Raw genomic sequence first — 19,372 nt, 5'->3', positions numbered from 1 at the left:
CATTGAGGACATATCAGTCGAACAGTTCTTGAGCATTAGCAAGTGATCAGCTTAACAAGGGTGGTTGACCACCCTGTTACCATATTATGCCTGTTACAATATTAAGTCAAAAAGCATTCACTGTGACACTGCTGTACTGCTCTCCAATTGTAATCCTAGGATGTGATTTTCAAAGTTAATCAGAGCCAAGTTGACGTGTCTCCCCTAATTTGCTACCCTTCTCACATGTTGCAGAGCTCGGGGTGACTGAGTGGAAAGGAAGAGGGGGAAAGCAGGTGTCACATTTACTGGTTGCAGCGTTAGTGACCTTGGCTCTACCAGAGGCTGGTGGCTGCCATTTCCCCCTCAGCAGACCCTAGAGACAGAGCCGGCAGAGGAATAGGGACAGACAATTTGTTACTACAGATAGTTGCCCTTGAAACAGAGCTGCAGAACCCGGAACAGTCTCCCGGAAGCCGGAGGTGACACCACAGGAGTTGAAGACTATAGAGGTCAGCGTGATGTGAGAAGGAAAATGTTGAAAACCGCTGGTATACAAAATGACTGCAAAGTACAGTAGGCGGACAAGAGCCTCAAACAATAATGTGAGGGGTGATCTCTGATATGAGAAAAGGACTGTTGCACTGTGAGTGCCCCCCATTAGTGAAGTGTTGGTGGGCATGTATAGATATGGGAATTCTATCAAGACAATCAGGGACACTGCAACCACTAGGCTACGCACTGCAGCCATGATACCCAGGAAGAGTGTCTAATTCAAATCATCAGTGAGATTTCCCCAGTGCTGATTCATCACTCCTAATTGCAAAGATATACCTGATTCCCCCGTCTCCATTATTTTTCTTTAGTGCCTTGCTCTCGATTTATTTGCCATTTCACAGTCACCTCCATGAAATCTGTTTAAATTGCTGATATTAGCCAGGAGCCCAGTTGAGTGATAGAACTTAATGGCACTAACGAGACCCTGCCCCACATCTCGCTTCCCCTCCCCCCTTTCTGCTAATAGTCTTTCTCAATTCGTTTGTTCACAAAGAAATTCTTACACTCTGGGGTCTCCACTTGGATTAAGTTTTGCAAGATACTAAGGGCATGTGGTGATATCCTTTACTGGATTAACCTAAGGTGGTTGGAGGTGATTAGGTAAGCTTTGGAGTTTCATAGAACTCTTCATCAACCAGAAGGCAGAGTATACTCAAATTAAAAAGCTTCCACAGAATCAGATGATAGACACTTAGTGAGCCAGTTTGGAAGATTCTTTTTGACTGGCCCCTTTCCTGTGTGATTACAGATGTGAGCATGCCATGAGGTGCACGTCTAGATGCACTCCTTTCATGCTAATAGGCAGTGGCCATGTGCTGGGAGAGGAATAGGGCATGAAGTCTAATCATGTCCCTGGACACGTGGAAGTGAGGACTGGTTGGAACCTGAAGTGCCTCAGTGTTTTCCACCCAGAGGAAAAAAAAGCCACTGAGGAGACAATCTAGATTGGGAAAGTGATGTTTGGGAAGAGGTTAAGCTCCCCTTTTCTAGCAGTATAGCCCTGATCTGAACTGGGTCAGCATATGAGATCTGATCATGGAGCTCCTAGCCTCATTTCTAGTTTGGCCTTGAGGAAGTAGAATTCTGGACTGTTTCATTACAGGGTAGTAATGGGAGGTTGTCATATTTGTCAGTGTTCCCCCAGGTGAAAATCCCTCACTAAGCTATTTGTAGAACAATGAGTCAAACCTTCCCACTGCATGTGCCCATTTGCTGTATACAAGCAGCCTTTTATGCAGTGGGGGTTAAAAAAAAAATAAGACTCTCGCCCATCCTGTATTCAGAATTCCAGAATTCCAGCATCTCAGTCTACCATCTGATTCTGCGCAACGTGTAGCGCAGCTGAAACCATAAGACTGATTTCCCAGACTTTTCATTTTGATGGTTACATAAGAACATAAGCAGGACTCAACCTAATCCAGCTTCCTGTATCTCACAGCAGCCCACAAGATGCCTCTGAAGGCAGTCAGGACTCCTAGTCTATTGTTCCCACTCCCTTGCACTTGGCATTTAGAGATGGCTATCTCTAAAACCTGGAGATTGCGTACAGTCATTGTGTCTTGTAACCTATGATGAACGTGTCCTCCAGAAATCTTTCCAATTCCCTTTAAAAGGCATCTAGGCCATGTTCCATCACAGCATCCTTTAGCAAGGGGAAAACGCTTTGGGTAAAGAAATATTTCCTGTGGTCTGTTCTAACTCTCCCACCAATGAATTTTAGTGGATGTTCCCTGGTTCTGATGTTTTTTTTGGGGTGTGTGTGTGTGGGGGGGGGGGGAGAACCTCCCTCTGTCCTCTCTCTCCATCGCATGGGTAAATTCCATAAATTCTACCCATCTCCCTCCATTGATGCTTTCAATGAAAACAAAAGGTACCATGGGTGCCTCCATTGCTTCTTCCTCCTCTTTGACCACTTGGGTGTAGCTTGGGTGCCATCTTGTTGCTCGTCCTCCACATGGGTCTTCTTTAAAATGAACAGAAGGAGCAGAGCATGTTGGGCTCTACCTGCTAATTTTCTATTCTTGCTGCATAGAAAACGAGCAAGGAGGTTGCTTGGAAGGAGAGGTAAGGAGCATGAGAAAGAGTCGGCGGTAGAAGGAAGCTACTGCTGTCCCCAAGGGCATCCCTCTCCCACTTCTCCCTTCCCTTCCCTTCCCTCTCCTTATTTGATAGGGGGTTTGATGGGGGCAGCGTGGCTCATGGCGGCAGTGAGGAATGGCAGTGGCATTTGCGCCCAGTCTCAGTGGTGTTTGGGCTGAACTTGCCAAGCAGGTTTGTATGGAAGGAGGCAGTTTCTGGTCCCAGGCTGTTCAAGGTTTTAAAGGTCAAAGCCAACATCTTCAACAGAACCAGGAAACAAACTGCCAGCCAGTGCGGCTGACACAGTGTGGTCCACCCTGCTGATCCCAAACGCACTCTGTAACACCATAATTGCTGCAGTGTTGTCACATCATTCCCTGGGGCATTCAGATGAATACAGACAAAGCCTCCAGCTGCCAGCCTTCAGGAAGAGTACTGCAGCTGGCAACTGTAGCCCCTTCTTCTCCATCCCCCCCTTCCAGGCTTCTTTCTTGTGGTCCCTTTAAAGGAAACAAAAAGTGTGAACATGCTGGGACCTGCCCTTCCTGTTCTGACTCAAGTGCTTGTGCAGGAATGAGTATAGTAAGTAACAGCTGCTCTTTGGAGGGGTTGCAGATCCACCATCAGGCATCTGGTTCAGCTGTCCCTGCCTATGTGGGGCAGCAAGCATACAGGCGGGTCATTTAGGCTGCCCCTCTCTGTGTTCGGCCCTCAAATTCTGTCCCCTGCTCACTAGCTGGTAGACTACCAGCCAAGGGGGGGGGGAGGAGGGGAGTGAGTAGGCAGGACTTTGTTCCTGGGGGTGCTCTGTGTTCAGAGGGCTTGTACAAGCAATCTGATTGGCTGGGTGTATGTGAAGAAATCATGCCAGTCATCCTTGGAAGCCAGCAGTGGGGCACTATGCCCAGCTAAGAGCACAATCCTGAGCACTCAATCAGCTGGCGCAAGACCCTTGTGCTGGCTGAGGAGCGTTGCAAATGTGCCGTAAGGCACATCTTTGCCTCTGTTTGGGTCAGGGAGGCTGGTGCCTCCTCATACTGTATCAAAACCTGGCAGAGGTGAGTTCTGCAGGCCTCTGCTGGCACTAGTATTGCACCTGCTGACCAGGGTAAGTATACTGCCAAGCAGTAGGGAAGCAGGAGGAGAGAGGAATGGGATTGGCAAGTGGATGTTTTGAGGCGAGGGGAGGGTGAGAAGAGGCCGGTTCAAACCCGGGAAGGGGATGGGGGTGGTGAAGGAGGTTGCTGCCCCATCCTATCCTTTCTCCTCTGCCGGAAAGCCCTAGATGGGTCTCCTCAGTTCTGCGCCAGTGATTGGTCTCTGTGAGGAGAACTCTGGCTGCACCCCTGGCCTTGTGGGTTACAGCAGCAGCTGTTTTGGTACCACTATGTTGCAGGACGGGCACCCCGATAGGACTGGGCTGTTAGCCACTCTGAGGATTAAGAATATAAGATTAGAGAAGGGATGGACACCAGGCCAGGTAGGGAGCAGGTGGGAGTAGCAAGTAGCTGCCTTTTCTCTGGCACAGAAGTGCCTGAAATGTAGAATAAAACCCTTGGCTATTTTTGAACAGTGCCCTGAACCTGCTGCCCCAAACAGCCTGCATCATATTGCCTAGTGGTTGGGCCATCCTGCCCTTAAACCCTTTCCCTTTCATTTGCTTTCACATCTGCTGCATCTTTTCAGCAGAATATTTAGGATTCTTCTCTCCTATATTTCTTGTTTTGAGGGCTGGGCGGGATGCAGCTTGTATGCATGTGAGCCTGTGAGATCTCCTGGAATACAAATGGGTTAATTTGTAGGGGGGATTAGACACAGGGCACGATATAAGTTTGGTTTGCATTAGCATAACAGTGTCATAAAAATGTAGATTTGGAGCTGGAAATTATTGGTGACATGGTAATATGGCGTTGCTATAGCAGAAAGAGGCACACAATATTTACATTGTATTTGACCACATAAACTATGTCGCTCACAAACACAATTTTTCATTATGTGAAAGAGAGCTTGAGGAATCTCCATCAGTAGCATGCAATCTCAATTCCTTTCTCCCTCTTCCCCCCCCCCCATATTTATTAAGGAGGGAGGAAAAAGGAAATAAATAAAAAATTAAAAAGCATCGTTACAGTATAGTTAATATTTCATATCTTAACACCGCTGCCTAGAGGTAGCAGGTTTAGTTGATTACTATTTGTTTGCATTGCTGGAGAAACCTGCAATCACGGAGAACATAAAAGGATTGCAATTAGATCTATTGGTTGAGAGCTGCACCTCTCTGACCTGCTGTAAAGTGCTTAGCACTATCAAAGAGATAATGCTTAGCTGCAGCTGGCACATCTGGACATAATAATATGGACTAAACTGACACAGCCACTAAAGGCTACCTCTACCCTCTCTAACTGAAAGCAGAAAACAGATCAGGGTTTTAGAAGAGTATATCAACAAAAACAGCACATGCACAAGCACCAAACTTGGAGCATATCTCTCCCCAATGAGCGTTTGTGTGGTTTCTGTCACCTTATAAGTCCTTCGGAGCCTTCAAACAGAGAAAATAAACGTCAGCTGAGGAGGGATAAAGCTCCACGCAAATCAGAGCCAAAAATGGAATTAGAGATGCAAATGTTGTCCAAATGCGTGAGTTGCGGATTTCCACATGCAGGATTTGAAATGCATGACGAGGGGAAGCCTGCCATAGAGTTCGTGAATCTCGGTGTCTCTGTGGGATGAAGCTGTAATTCCCAGGGGCTGGGGTATGAATGCCATTGGCCGCCAGAGGACTAAGAGTGCCTTGTCAGCAGTAAATTCATTAACAGTGCAATACTATACATGTCTACTCAGAAGTAAGTCCCATTGTGTTCAATGAGGCTTACTTCCAGGAAAGCATGCATAGGATTGCAGCCTAAATAATGGAAGGTTCCTTGTGAGCTCGAAGTACCCACTACCTAGAGAGTCTGCCGGCTGTCCCCCTGGATGAGTTGTTGTTCTGGACTTGCCCTTCATGTCCTCCTCTTCTAGCATCTCTGCATTGGGGTAAACTTTTTCATTCAATCTCCCTTGATGCAGAAATGCAACAGGAAGTACAGTATATATGCTAACTCTTCCTGTTTTCTTCAACTGTCCTATTTTCAACTTTTATGGGATACCATGTCAAACTTTTGCTAGTCTGAGCTGCTAGAGTTGTCCATTTCCAAGGTTCAGATCATTCCCCAACATGGGAAGTGGACAAATCTTGTCTTTAGTGCACATGAATGCTAAGTGCTCAGCTGCTATTTTCCATACTGTTTCCCATACCAGCTGCTGAGGTATCACGCAAAATGTTGCTGATCTAGTTTAGGAAGGTTATTTATTACATGCCTGTCCTGTCTTTCTTCCATCATAGTGAAACTCCAGGCAGCATACACTGGATTCCCAGATTAAAATCTGAGTGGGAGAAGAATCATAATACAGGCTGAGCCTCTTTATTCGCGTGGGTTCTGTTCTGAGATGTTCTGTTCTGTTCTCTCACAAAGAGAGTCTGGTCCAACAAGAAGCTGACGGAACATACCAAGATCCAGGTCTACAGAGCTTGCGTCCTGAGTACACTTCTGTACTGCAGCGAGTCATGGACTCTTCGCTCACAACAGGAGAGGAAACTGAACGCTTTCCACATGCGCTGCCTCCGATGCATTCTCAGCATCACCTGGCAGGACAAAGTTCCAAACAACACAGTTCTGGAACGTGCTGGAATCCCTAGCATGTATGCACTGCTGAAACGGAGACGCCTGCGTTGGCTCGGTCATGTCGTGAGAATGGATGATGGCCGAATCCCAAAGGATCTCCTCTATGGAGAACTCGTGCAAGGAAAGCGCCCTACGGGTAGACCACAGCTGTAATACAAGGACATCTGCAAGAGGGATCTGAAGGCCTTAGGAGTGGATCTCAACAAGTGGGAAACCCTGGCCTCTGAGCGGCCCGCTTGGAGGCAGGCTGTGCAGCATGGCCTTTTCCAGTTTGAAGAGACACTTGGCCAGCAGTCTGAGGCTAAGAGGCAAAGAAGGAAGGCCCATAGCCAGGGAGACAGACCAGGGACAGACTGCACTTGCTCCCAGTGTGGAAGGGATTGTCACTCCCGAATTGGCCTTTTCAGCCACACTAGACGCTGTTCCAGAACCACCTTTCAGAGCGCGATACCATAGTCTTTCGAGACTGAAGGTTGCCAACAAACTCTGTTCTGAGCACTCATGTGGAAGGCAAAAAACCGCACTATAACAAATTTATTTATAAAATTTATAAAACCAAAGTTTCTTTGCTCCGTGATTTAAAAACAGCCTTGCTGACCTTTGTGATGTAAGATAAGAGTCATTAAGAAGACAATCCATCTATCAGTCCTCCTCCAAGCACTTAGAAAGAAAGGCACTTCACTCAGCCCCTCCCTTCACCAATGCAAAGTGATCAACTTTCATTCATGTGCTCAGGGGGAAGGGAGGGGTCTGCTGGGGAGAGAAGGATTGATGGATTGTCAGCCAGCTGCCCCCCCCCCTCATTAAGGAGGCTATTGTTAAAGGACTGTTCAGTTTTTTAAACTGATTTTAAAGGGATGCATTTTTCCCCTTCTCCAGGGATCAGCACATTCCTTCTCATTTGCAGGGGCCATTCGTGTTGAGTCAAATCCATGTATAAAATATCTGTGTTTAAATAGGCTGAACCTGTACTTGCCTCACTGCAGAGGTGAGTATTACAAGCTCCATGAATCTCATACTTCTGAGTCCAAAATTAGGACTTTGCCAACATTAGTACTTCTGAAGAATCCATGTATTCCTGGGGCAGAACACTCTTATCTTGCATTCTGGGGTGGATAGTTAGTTCAAGCAGAATGGTGGCCAAGCCTACTGTGTCTCAGGTAAATTGAGGGCCATTCTACCCATTATGCATAAAAAGTGGTACACTGATGTGACAGAATTCTGGAGTGTATGCTGAAGATTTCATGCTATGACCTTTAAACTCTTAAGTGGTTTGGGATTTAAGGACTACGTCTTCCCATTTATGCCTTCCTGTATGCTCCAATCATCAACTCAGAGCTTGCTCTGGGTACCTTTGCCCTCAGAGGCATAGTGGTCAGCTACCAGGAGCTGGGTCTTTTCTGTGCTGGCACCAACCCTCTTGAATGGTCACAGTTTTTAAAAAGTTGTATTGCTGTTTCAGTTGTGTAATCTGCCTTGGGTTGCTTCTGTGGCAAGAAAGGTGGGATATAACTGTTATAAATGGTGCCCAATATAAACATCATATTGGCTTTCAGTGGAAGCTTTTTTTTTTTTTTTTTTTTTTTTACACATTTAACAGTAACACAGGGCAGTGTGATCAGACTCAAAACAGCAGCAGGGCAAACTACTAAAGCTCCCCTACTTTCCACTGTGATTTCCCCATTTTGCGGTCCTTTGTTTGCCATCTAATCCTAAAACAGCCCCCCCCCCCCCAATCCAGCCTAGTTGCACAGTTAAGCACATATTTGATTTGGCCTTGTGGGCTCTGGCAGCCCACCTGAGCCCTGAGAAAGCCACCAAGAGCAACTATGGTCAGCCATGGTACCTGGAAACAGGAATAGGCTATTGGTACAACAGCTGACAATGATCTCCATTGGGCAGGGCTAAACCAGATGCAGGAACCTTTAGGAGGGCTAGGGAGGATATCAGAGCGGAAGGAGCAAGGTGGGAGGGCAGACTGAGAGAGGGACAGAAGCCCAAGAGGAGAGAGAACGAGGAGGAGGAGGGAAAGAAACCCTTTATTCCTTGGATTGACAGGCAGGGAAAGAGTGGCCCTCAGCAGGAAGAGGAGCCCGTAAAGATCAGGGACCACCCTACCCACTGAGAACAGATGCGGGAGGGCTTTTTCCCCCGCAGTGAGCAGGGATGCTAGGCCAGAGGACCCTTCTGGTGAGACTCACCTTCGTATTTCACCCTTCCTGGCTCCTAATGGAGATCCATCTGACTGACATCAGTTCCCAGTAGAAGAACTGTAGGATCCAGTTGATGCCAAAGACCCTATTGCTGTTCTTTGCTTCTTACCAGAGGGAATAAGCACCTTATAAGCAGTTCCTTGGTTTCTGATTTCTGCTTGTCTGATACTGCGCACTGCCACTGCTGCTGCCACTTCTCCCTTTGCCCTACCCCAAGGTCCTAAAAGTTTTACCCTGGAGAAGGGAGAAGGCAATGACTGGTACTCTAGGCCCTTGCAGAGCTCAGTTTACAGAAGGGAAAGGGGAGGTGGCAGCAGTGGACACTTTTTGGGTGACTTTGCAACCTATCCTACTGACTTCTCTCAATGATTTGGGGATGTTTGTGCAATCCACTGAAAAGCACACAGGTCCTTGAGCCCCACTGGGTCAGTCTGGGGATGATTGCACATTCCTTGGAAGCTGCAGTTCCATGAGAGAGGGTGTGCATTGCATGCAAAAGGTCCCTGGCATCTCCAGGAATGGGAAAAACCGACTTCTAGGGGAACTTTGGAGAACCATTGCCGGTGTGTGCAGACAATAGACTTTGTGCAAGGCAGATTCAGATGTTCCAAGGCTCCCAAACAACTCCAGAATGCAGCTTGAAAGCCACTAATGTTGGCTGACCCAACGGACTGGTCTTCATGCCGCATTTTCGGCACCCGCTGCCCTTTCTTGTTTGGGGGGAGAGAGAAAGAGCCAGAAACTGGGAATTAAAATGTCTTTTAAACAAAAATAAGCTTTTGTTATCGGCCAGCTGGAGACAGGATAAAAGACTGCGCTCAAAAGATGCAATCAAAATTCGACACTGTTTTATTAAACATGTAACATTATCAGCCAAGATCCCTCCGTGGCCAGTAATAACAATGCAATACAATTATTATCTTTTTCTCGTAGTGTCATTCATGCAAAATCATCCCAGAGCGTTCAGCAGCCGGTTACAGGCTTTCCATACAAAATTCTGGCCCACCTTGGAGGTTACAGGCTGGACTGTGCCAAACCCTGCAGGTATGTTACTGAGTCAACTCTGGAAGCTTGGGATGGAAGGACGAGGAAAGCTTTGTTAAGAGGAGGCAGCGGGAGCATGGTTTACAGTCACATAGATAATGATGCCTAAATGTGCATGAGGAACGTGAAAGGAGGGGCCAGTACTCAGGAGTGGAGCATGTGCTCTGCAGGAAGAAGGGCTCAGGTCCAATCCCTGGCAGCGTCTCCAGCTGAAAGGCACCAAGCAGAGGTGACTACACCAAGGTAGCCAGTGTAGGTGTCTGACTTAGTGTAAAGCAACTGGATTGGTCCCAGGCCAGATAGTTAACAAACTGGGCATAAAAGGTGTGGAGGAGAACAATTCCTAGCACTTATTTAACAGGTCAGAGGAGTCAAAGCATTTAACAGTAGCTTGTGCTCCCCAGAACAACCTGCCAGGTAGGTTGCTTGTTGGTTCCATGTTACAGATGGGAGGCTGTGAGACTCGCATCCCAATCCTGTGGGTGCCTTCCACTGACAGGACAAGTGTTTTATCAGTGGAAGGCCTACTCCGTTGCAGTGACAATGCGCATGGTGGGGCCTCCAGTGTGAAAGGTTGATGACCCCACAGGCTTGTCACCAGAGTATATAGTCACTGCTGGAAGAAGTGAGACTGTGTGGGGGAATGGACTGTGGGAAGGGAGGGGGAGGATTGGGTAGGTATCAAGATGTGTTGGGGGAAGGAAGGGGTGGATACTGGTGGCAATGACGCCACTAATATTCTGTGCCCACTGCTGGGTCTTGACATGACACCTTGGGTCCATTTGGATTTGCTCCAATCAAAGAGCTGGCACAAATCTGATGAGACCCGTTGGGAATTATGCTGCAGTGGTGTAGGTATGAATTTCATTTACTTACCTGTCTGTTGTACCATGGTCTTTGACTGGCCCAAAGGATGCAGCAGAGGTTGGCAGAGGGGGCCAAGAATAGGATTATGCCATAGCTTGTTTAAAGTCACTCAGCGAGTTCATGGTAGAGGTGAAATTCAAACCATGGACTTCCTGATGAATAGCTTAGTCTCCTAGTCACAACATTGCACCAGCTGTCTGATCCATCATGTGTGCAGATATATAATACATCCACCCAGTTTAGTGGAGCCAAGGTAAGAATAATGTGCAGATGGTAATGGCCATCTAAGGTGTGTTCTCATCCACATCAGATGTGTACCTGGAAGCCTACATCCATGCTGGACCAAAGTGAATGTGCTGCAGCATCTTAGAGACTATGGCTGTGATCCTATGCACACTTACCTGGCAGCAAGTTCCATTGAACATAATGGGGCTTACTTTTGAGTAGACACGCATAGGATAGTATTGTAGCAGTACAATCCCCCAGGAATAGTTCCTGAGCAAGTTCCATTGAATGGATGACAGTCACATCTGCAAAGACTAATGAAGCAACCAACCAAAAAGTTGCCCTCTGCAAGCTCCGTAGTTCAGCATGGGCCAGTCACTGTCCAGCTGTCTAATCCACCTCACAGGACTGCTGAGAAGGTAAAACACCATGATCCATCCTGAGTTTGCCTCTAAACTTCAGGGAAGAAGGGTAGAATAATGTAATTAATAAAAATAAAACAATTCATGATACTCCACCAGGAAATTATCCTTGGCAAACTCCTGTATATAATGGGATATAAGAACATAAGAAAAGTCCTGCTGGATCAGGCCAAGGCCCAAGAGCCTAAGAGCTGTTGAGTATCACCTTTGAGATGATTCTAAAGTTCAATTGAGAAAAGCTTCAGTGAGGTGAATGACACAAATGTTACAGATATTTGAGGCATTAAAATATTTGGAAATGACTGGTCTGAAGTTGGTGAATTGAAGCAGGGGGTTTTTTGAAGAGGGATTTAGTATGAGAAAGAGATAGTCGAAAAAAAGAGAGGTGGCTCTATGTAGTTAGTCTGACAGTCCCAGGCCTAAGGGAAAGCAAGGGAGAATAAGTTAATCCAGAGGGTGTACCTAGAAGCCTAGCGCCTGGGACAGTGACGACATGGTGTCATGTGACATTGTGACATCACTTCATGCCCCTGTTCGTTTTCCTGTTGAGGCTCTCCCTTGAAGAGGGTGTCAATGAGCAGAAGGAACAGGGGTGCAAAGCCACCACAGAAAGTGTCCCTCCTCCAGGAGAACCATAAGCAGTGCAAGGCAGTCATGGAGTGCAAGGCAGTGCAAGGAGATGCCCCTCAGACTCCACCCTTGTTATGCCTCTGGGTGAATCTGCTTAAAAGACTCTTTTTGATGGTGGAGTAGAAAGGATGATGGTCACTTGCAGGGGTATAATGGAAAATAAGGACAGTTCCCCCCCCCTGCATCTTTATGGATGGTTGTTCGTGACCAGTGCGGTCCTCCGGAGTCTGTGAAGCTGGTGGATTCTATCATGAGGCCATACCTCCAAGTTCGGCACCCTCCCCAGTAGCTTGGCTGTAGACCACAAAAACTGACATGAAAAACAAAATCACAATGAAGTCCTAACCTCATAACAGAGAGTTTTTGCTAAAAATATACATTCATAATAATATTATTGAGCGGGCATAGATGAAGGAGGCCAGGGAAAGTGTAAGCAATAAGAGAGTGAGCAAGGTCAGTGTACTTTGCCCGGGGGCTACACAATCAATAAGAGCTGTTCAATAACTGCTTTATTACTACACTACCACTCCGAGCAAAATCATTTTTAAATTAAGAATATATTTTGCAAAACTGAATTAACAATATTGAATATTTTGCTCTTTGAGATGACTAGCCTTCGAAATCAAATTATTAAATATGGAAAATGCCTTCTGGTTTAGCTAAGGCATCTATATATTTAGGTTTTTAAACATTTTTGCTACATAGATTTTTGTTGAAAACAGCATTAAGAAAGTAAGGAAATGACAATGCCATTTAAAAAGTAAATAAACTCCGTGCACCCTTTGGGACTCCAGATACCAAAAAGCTGAAAATGACACTTGTTGCATATAATGCTTCTGTTAATGCATATAATGCTTTCCCATCTGCACTGGCTTCCCATTAGTTTCTGCACCCAATTCAAAGAGTTGGTTTTGACCTCTAAGGGACCAATCCTATCCAACTTCTCAGCACTGGTGCAACCGCAATGCAACCTTGACGTAAGGGAACAAATACCTTAAGAATGCCTCTGTGACTGCTTCCCCACCACAGGATGCAGTGCAGGTCCTATGGGCACGGCTGCACCAGCACTGGAAAATTGGATAGAATTGGGCCCTGAAGCTCCAAACCAGGGTTTTCAAACTGGCTTCTGGGCCAGGTGTGGCCCCTGGGAGCTCTTTATCCAGCGCTCTGTTATAATTGGGCACTCCCAGAGTTGCCCTTTCAACAGCACTGCTTCTGCCGAGGTGCTGGGAGGGAAAACAGAAGGAGGCCTCAGATGGTGAAGAATGCTACGGGGGCAGACCAAGAGGGGTGACGGGGAGATGTTACCAAGGTGCTAGGAGAGTCCAATTGTCATGCAGGCTACCCTTTCAGCAGCACTGCTTTTGCCAAGGCATCACACCTCTCAGCAGCTAAGCTGTAAAGTGATGTTTGGCAGAAGTGGCACTGCTGAAAGGGCTGCCTGTGTGACATCTGGGCTCTCCCATTTTGATAATTGGGCTCTCTCATATAATGAAAACTTGATCAAGATTTTCACACTTTCTCTTCTGTCATTTGTGGCTAATGAGTTTCTGTGTGAGAACAAAGTTCTTATTTTTGACCATCACCTGCTTAATGATGTCACTTCTGGCCCTCAGCAAGTGCTATGAATGCTATTTGGCTCACAATATGAAATGGTTTTGACACCCCTCTCTAAACAATCTAGGACCAGGTTATCTTAAGGACTAGCTCCTCTTATGGAAGCCTGCCCATACCCTCAGGTGATCTTCAGAGGACCTTACTTGTATTCTTCACCCTCTGAGGTGTGGCTGGTGTGTGGTTATACAGGGCTGGACTTCCCCAGTGGTGGAATTCCCTACCTAGGAATGATGACCTTGCTGTCTCCTTGTTGGCTGTCAGGCATCTTGAGGGGATGAGTATAAAGTCCATGTGTTGCCTGCAGACACAAGTTCAATCTCTGACATCTTCAGATAGGGCTGGGAAAAACTCCTCTCTGGAACTTTGCAGTACCAGTGGTCGTTGCCAGTCAGTGTAAACATGGGTGACCTAGTTGGACCAATTATTTGATTTGGCTTTATGCGATCCCCATAAGACCTTAAGAAAAGTCCTGCTGGATCAGACTGAAGGTCTTCTGAGTTTAGAATCCTTTTTTGCACATTACAGAGTAGACTGTGGTCAGAAAAGAACCTGAGAAAAAGAAGACTGCAGAGACCACTAAGGAAGGAAGGGGATGTGAGAAGAGGAGGGAAAATGTACAGGATGTTCTGTGTGCTCACAGCAGGGAGAAAATTGATTGGCAGGATACTCTGGGAGACAGGGGGCAGTCATTTTTTTTTTATTTTTTATTTTGCATTGACTCCTTGCTCTGTTCTATTTGACTTTAACACAGCAAGATCCATCAGATCCACCCACTGATCCACCCATACTTGACAAATCCTGTCATCACCTGCCTAAAATCCATCACACTTCATTACCTGAAACTCAGCAACTCAAAGCTGCTAATTTCTGCTCTGCCCATTAATGGGACTTACAGTAGCCCACTTGTATCTGCGGACTTGGCTTCCACGGTTTCAGTTATCCATGGTTCTCAAATCCCTTTCATGACTCACCTTTCCTTGCTTGCAAACACTTGTTTGCAAAGCGACACTTAACAGGAAGCGGATAGCAGAGGAAGCTTTTCGGAAAAGGAAACAGACAGCAAAATGCTAGACTCTTAGCTGCTATAGGTACACTAAAGGAGGTGACAGTGAGAACTCTAATAGGAAGTGGACAGCAGAGGAAGCAGATAGTGAAAATGCTAGACTCTGCTTCCTGTTAGCATTCTTGCTATCACCTCCTTTAGCATTCCTCTTGTGGCTACAAGTCTAGCATTCTCACTGTCTGCTTTCTTTTCCAAAAATCTTCCTCTGCTGTCTGCTTCTGGTTAGTGTCACACTCAGGACTCATCTCTCTTTGTTTGAAGCCTTGCCGACTAGTGCCCCCAAATGCCCTGCAGTGCAACGGTAAGTATACAGTTTGCTATTATCCACTGTTCAGGTATCCATGGTAGCAGTAGGAACGTATCTCCCAGGGATATGGGAGGAACAGAGGCAGACCTGCCCTTAAGTAAAAAGGACAAATGCCCTGGGCACGGAGCCTCTTTAAGGTTTCTCTAAGGCTTTTGATTTGCCAGAAACACAGTTTAAGAATGCGGGGAAGAGGCTTCCCTGGTGTGTCTTGGAGTCGTGCAAGGCTCCGTTTCGCTCCAGGTGAGTGGGGGAGGGGTGGATTTGCACGTGGGAGGGACGGCATCCCACAGGGGGTGCCATTGTAGACTTTTGCCACGGGGCTGGGGAGGTCTGCTACTGGAGGGGGGGCTCTTGTATTTATAATATCACAACTCTAGAGTGGACCAGCCTTACCAGAAAAACCAAGGAACATCTGGGCTGATGGGGGAGATGGCTCACATGTTGATTTAAACTGATTTCTCAGTTCTTTTTGGTATATATGGGTTTTTGCAGATCTAACATAATAATTATCCACAGTGTGATATTACAGAATTGTTGACAGAATTGTTGACAGAATTGTTACAGCATGGTTTTGCTATGTCATTCCTCGCGTTTTGGAAGTAACATTATGCTGTACAACCACCCAGGAAAATGTAGCACAATCAGACTGGAAGAGTCTTGGACAAAGGAAAGCCACAGCAGGCTAAAAAGGTTCTGGGCACGGCTGAGAAGAAAAAGAAGAAGAAAAAAAATCCCTTTGTTAATTGATCGGCATGTCTGGCGAGGCAGGCCAGCTGAGACATGTCAGTGGAGACTTGATCTGCAAGCCTGAGTAAAATGTAGACACCTGGGAGAGGCTCCAGTGTTGTCCATAGACAGAGCAGGCTCTGCATACTTTCCAGTGTGAAAGGGCAAACGCAAAGGAGACGGCTGAGAGGAGGCCAGAGGGCGATTTCCTCCTCCCCCTCTTGAATTCACCATTGTTAATGGGAACCGGCTGCTTGTGTAAGATTTTTCTTCAGAGCAGGGTTGCCCTCTTTTGGTTCAGTCAACGCAGAGAGGCAGGAATTATATAGCAGGAAGTCATCTAGGATTGGTTGTCTACAAGCACCTGATTTGGGCTCACTGCCATTCTCAGCTGAGCAAAGATATGATACTCTCTTAAAGGATGCTGCTCATTGCAGTCTCGTATGTGAGGAACTGCCTTCCTGAGTATGTACTTGCTGTCACCTCTCTCCCTACTTTCAGCTCCCTCCTCAAACCCCACCTTTTCCATGTGCGTTTATGTTATCAACTTGATTCTCATTCCAAACTGAGAATGTGGGTCGGTGCCCACTGATGATGATGATGAACTGATGGTGGGCTGGCACGAGGGCCTTATGCTGGCCCACTAGTGTCATGAAAGTCATGAGGGAGGGCACCAGGATGCAGGTCTCTTGTTATCTGGTGTGCTCCCTGGGGCATTTGGTGGGCCGCTGTGAGATACAGGAAGCTGGACTACATGGGCCTATGGCCTGATCCAGTGGGGCTGTTCTTATGTTCTTGAAGTCTGAGAAGAAAAAAGGGGGTTGGCTGGCTCTGGAAGGGATAGCATCTGGCGCAAACTGCCTGTGCCAGGTTCCATCCCCTCCCTCTTCTGATATGCCCCAGCCCTCCCCTGTTCCATCCTGACCCTTCAACTCCTTGCCCATTCTCCCCCCCCCTCGATTTACCAGGGTCCTCTTTGCTGCCACTGTGTGCAGGATCATCCCTGCCATTTGTGGTGGTGTGCTGGAAGTCCATGGCTCTGCATGCTTCCAGAAGGCATGCTTCCACAAAGATTATGAAGCATCAACCATGTTCTGGCAGCTGGAGGGACTGATAGGATTTGGGCCATGTTAGTATAATAGCATTTGCCCACATTCCTCCCTATGCTTTCCTGCCCTACAAAGGCACAATGAACTCTCTCTATGGAGCACTCTTGGCTTGAATTTGGGGAATGGGGCTGAAGGATTTGCTAAAACCACCCTTAGCTCATTTAAGGAGCAGCATCACCACTGCCTGTTTTGTGGTGGCTCCTATAGGCTTTTTCTCCTCCACCAGTTGGTTTCTGCCTGAACAATGTCATGTGATAATGTAGCATCATTCAAGGGGAATTGTAGAAAAACTAAAATGCTGGCTGCCAGGGAGTGGCAGGAGCACCACTGTCAACAGGTTTGGCGGATGATCTCCCTAACCCGGCAAACCCCTGAAATGGCCTCCTGGATGAAAATAAGGCAGAAAAATGGGGGGGGGGGGGAGGGATTTTGGCTCAATCCTAGCTCTACTTTATTTTATTTATTTATTTACTTCATTTGTACCCCACCATTCTCCCCAAAGGGACCCAAGGCAGCTTACAACAATAATTAAAACACAATTAAAAACATGATTTAACAGCAAGATAAAAAAAACACAATTCATAGCAAGACATCTTAAAAACAGCGATCAGGCAAAAAGGTGTAAATGGGCAAACAGCAGCAGTTTATAAAAAGGCCCCAAGCCTGTAACCAGATGTTAAAAGGTGTAAGAGATGTACAAAATGTTAAAAGATGTTAAAAAGGCCAGGAACTCAGAAATTCTTTCTCTTTGTTTCCCTATTATCTAGCTTAGATTGTAAACTCCTTAGCAGGGGCTTGTCTGAGTTGACAATGTAACTGTAAAGCTCAGTTTACCCTGATGGCACAATATTCATTTCCATCAGTTTGGTCTTTGGTGTTTAGTATCCCAACGTGAACTGTGTATAATACTTGATCCCTGTACTGTGTCACATGATACTCAACCAGTAAACTCACATTTCCCAGTTAATTTTAGAGCTGATCCAGGAATTTTGATTATCGATTCTGCTGTTTGTATCCAGTTCCTTCTTTCACCCATAACCTTTTACATTCTTACAGATGTTGTGTAGTGTTGAACTCTCTAAACTTACTGTGAAATATGATTTTGGAGAAATCTGAGGGCATCTCAAGTTGAAAGTGGCCCTAACGGAAGACAGAATGTTAACCGGATTACATCCTAGCAACCGGGCGTGTAACAAGCCATTTCCTTTTTCAAATACAGAAGCAGCAGTGGAACTGCTGTGGCTGAACTTGTGCTGCTGGAACCAGACTGTCACTCCCCATGTTTTAAGTGGCCTTAAATCTTCCATGGCTTCCCTCTGCAAGTGGCAGTTAGCGCTGCATAATGCAAACTGTTGATCTGCTTTGAACATAACCGGGTAGGACAAGGCTGAGTGGCAGGTGAGATGTGCCTGTTTGAGCAGATGACATGGAGGTCAACAGAGCTTCATATCAGTGTCCTCTAAACATCTCTGAAAATATGCTGACCTACCAGGCAATTTAATCAAGAGAAATACAAAGAAAATCACTCCTGCCAATACTGAAATGTTGGTTGCTGAAGGAAAAGTTAAAAGCACATCACGCTGAGGGTGCCATTTTTATGGAAGTAAAATGCAATCATGCTGATTGGCCAGCTAGCTCAGCTGGTCAGTGTTTGAAGCTCATTGTGCCGAGGCTGTGGGCTCTCGTCCCATGATTGGCTGTGGGTTCTCATATTGGCTTTTAGGGAGGATTAGGCAAATTCACTGAGTGGTTCTCAGTGGCTATGAGTGAAGATGGCAGGACCCTTCCTTTGTATGAGAAGAAGAAAGTGGTATATGGAGAGAACTTTTGAGAAGGTTGCTTACGAACCCAATCCTATTCTTCCTCCCTGCTGATGCAGTCATGCCCTCCATCTGCCCCCTTGCCGTTCTGCCATCCCCTACCCTGTTCCATCCTCCCCCACCCCCTCCCACCTCCTCCTCCACCTTATCTTTGGCAGCAGGTGGCTCAGGACCCACTGGTGCCCCAGCAGTGTGCTCCTGAACAAACTGCTGGAGCATCTTTTATGACTGGTGCTGACTGCTTTATGGTAGGACTAGGCCGTTACTCCCTGTGTATAATTTAATACTCCAGTCAAAGAAGCAATAAAACAGACTACAGAGTATTAAAAGTTGGCCATATTAAAAGGTGCTGTTTGGGGCAGAATGGTTTCTAGACTACAGTGGAAATCTGCTAGAGTGTGATGTGAGGCAAGTGATGTGAGGACTCATGCCCCATAGGTGTTTTTTCATCTACAAACACCATCTATGAGGCCAGGTGATGTGGCTGCTTTCAATGGCAGACTGGGTGCTCGCTCTTCTCTGTGCCTATCTCCTTCCCCACTTCCTCCTCCTCATGGAGATCACACAGTGCAACTGAAGGAGGAGCAGGGGTCCTCCTTACCCCATTCACTCTCCTTTAGGAGTAAAAGCTTTGCCACTTGACTGTACTATTCATAGATTTCTCTTGCCCTTTCCTCAGGGAGGCATACAAGGTTCTATTCCCCCCCCCCACTTCAGCCTTGCAGGGTAGGCCAGACTGAGTGAGAATGACAAGACAAATGCCAACCAGGGAGCTTCATTGGTCAATGAGGAACCTGGGTCTTCACACTTTAAATATGATACCGTAACCACTATGTCACCACCCTAGTTCCAGTTAAGACAAATTGGGCCTGATTCATATTAATTTCATATGTATAAACAAAGCACAAACTTCTCTGTTCTGAAAATATACCAGTGAAAATAAAAAGACTTCATATGCGTGTGTGTGTGTGTGTGTGTGTGTGTGTGTGTGTGT

This window comes from Tiliqua scincoides, chromosome 1, assembly GCF_035046505.1.
Source record: "Tiliqua scincoides isolate rTilSci1 chromosome 1, rTilSci1.hap2, whole genome shotgun sequence".
In the NCBI taxonomy this organism is placed as follows: domain Eukaryota; kingdom Metazoa; phylum Chordata; class Lepidosauria; order Squamata; family Scincidae; genus Tiliqua; species Tiliqua scincoides.
Note: the sequence above shows the minus strand (reverse complement) of the source record.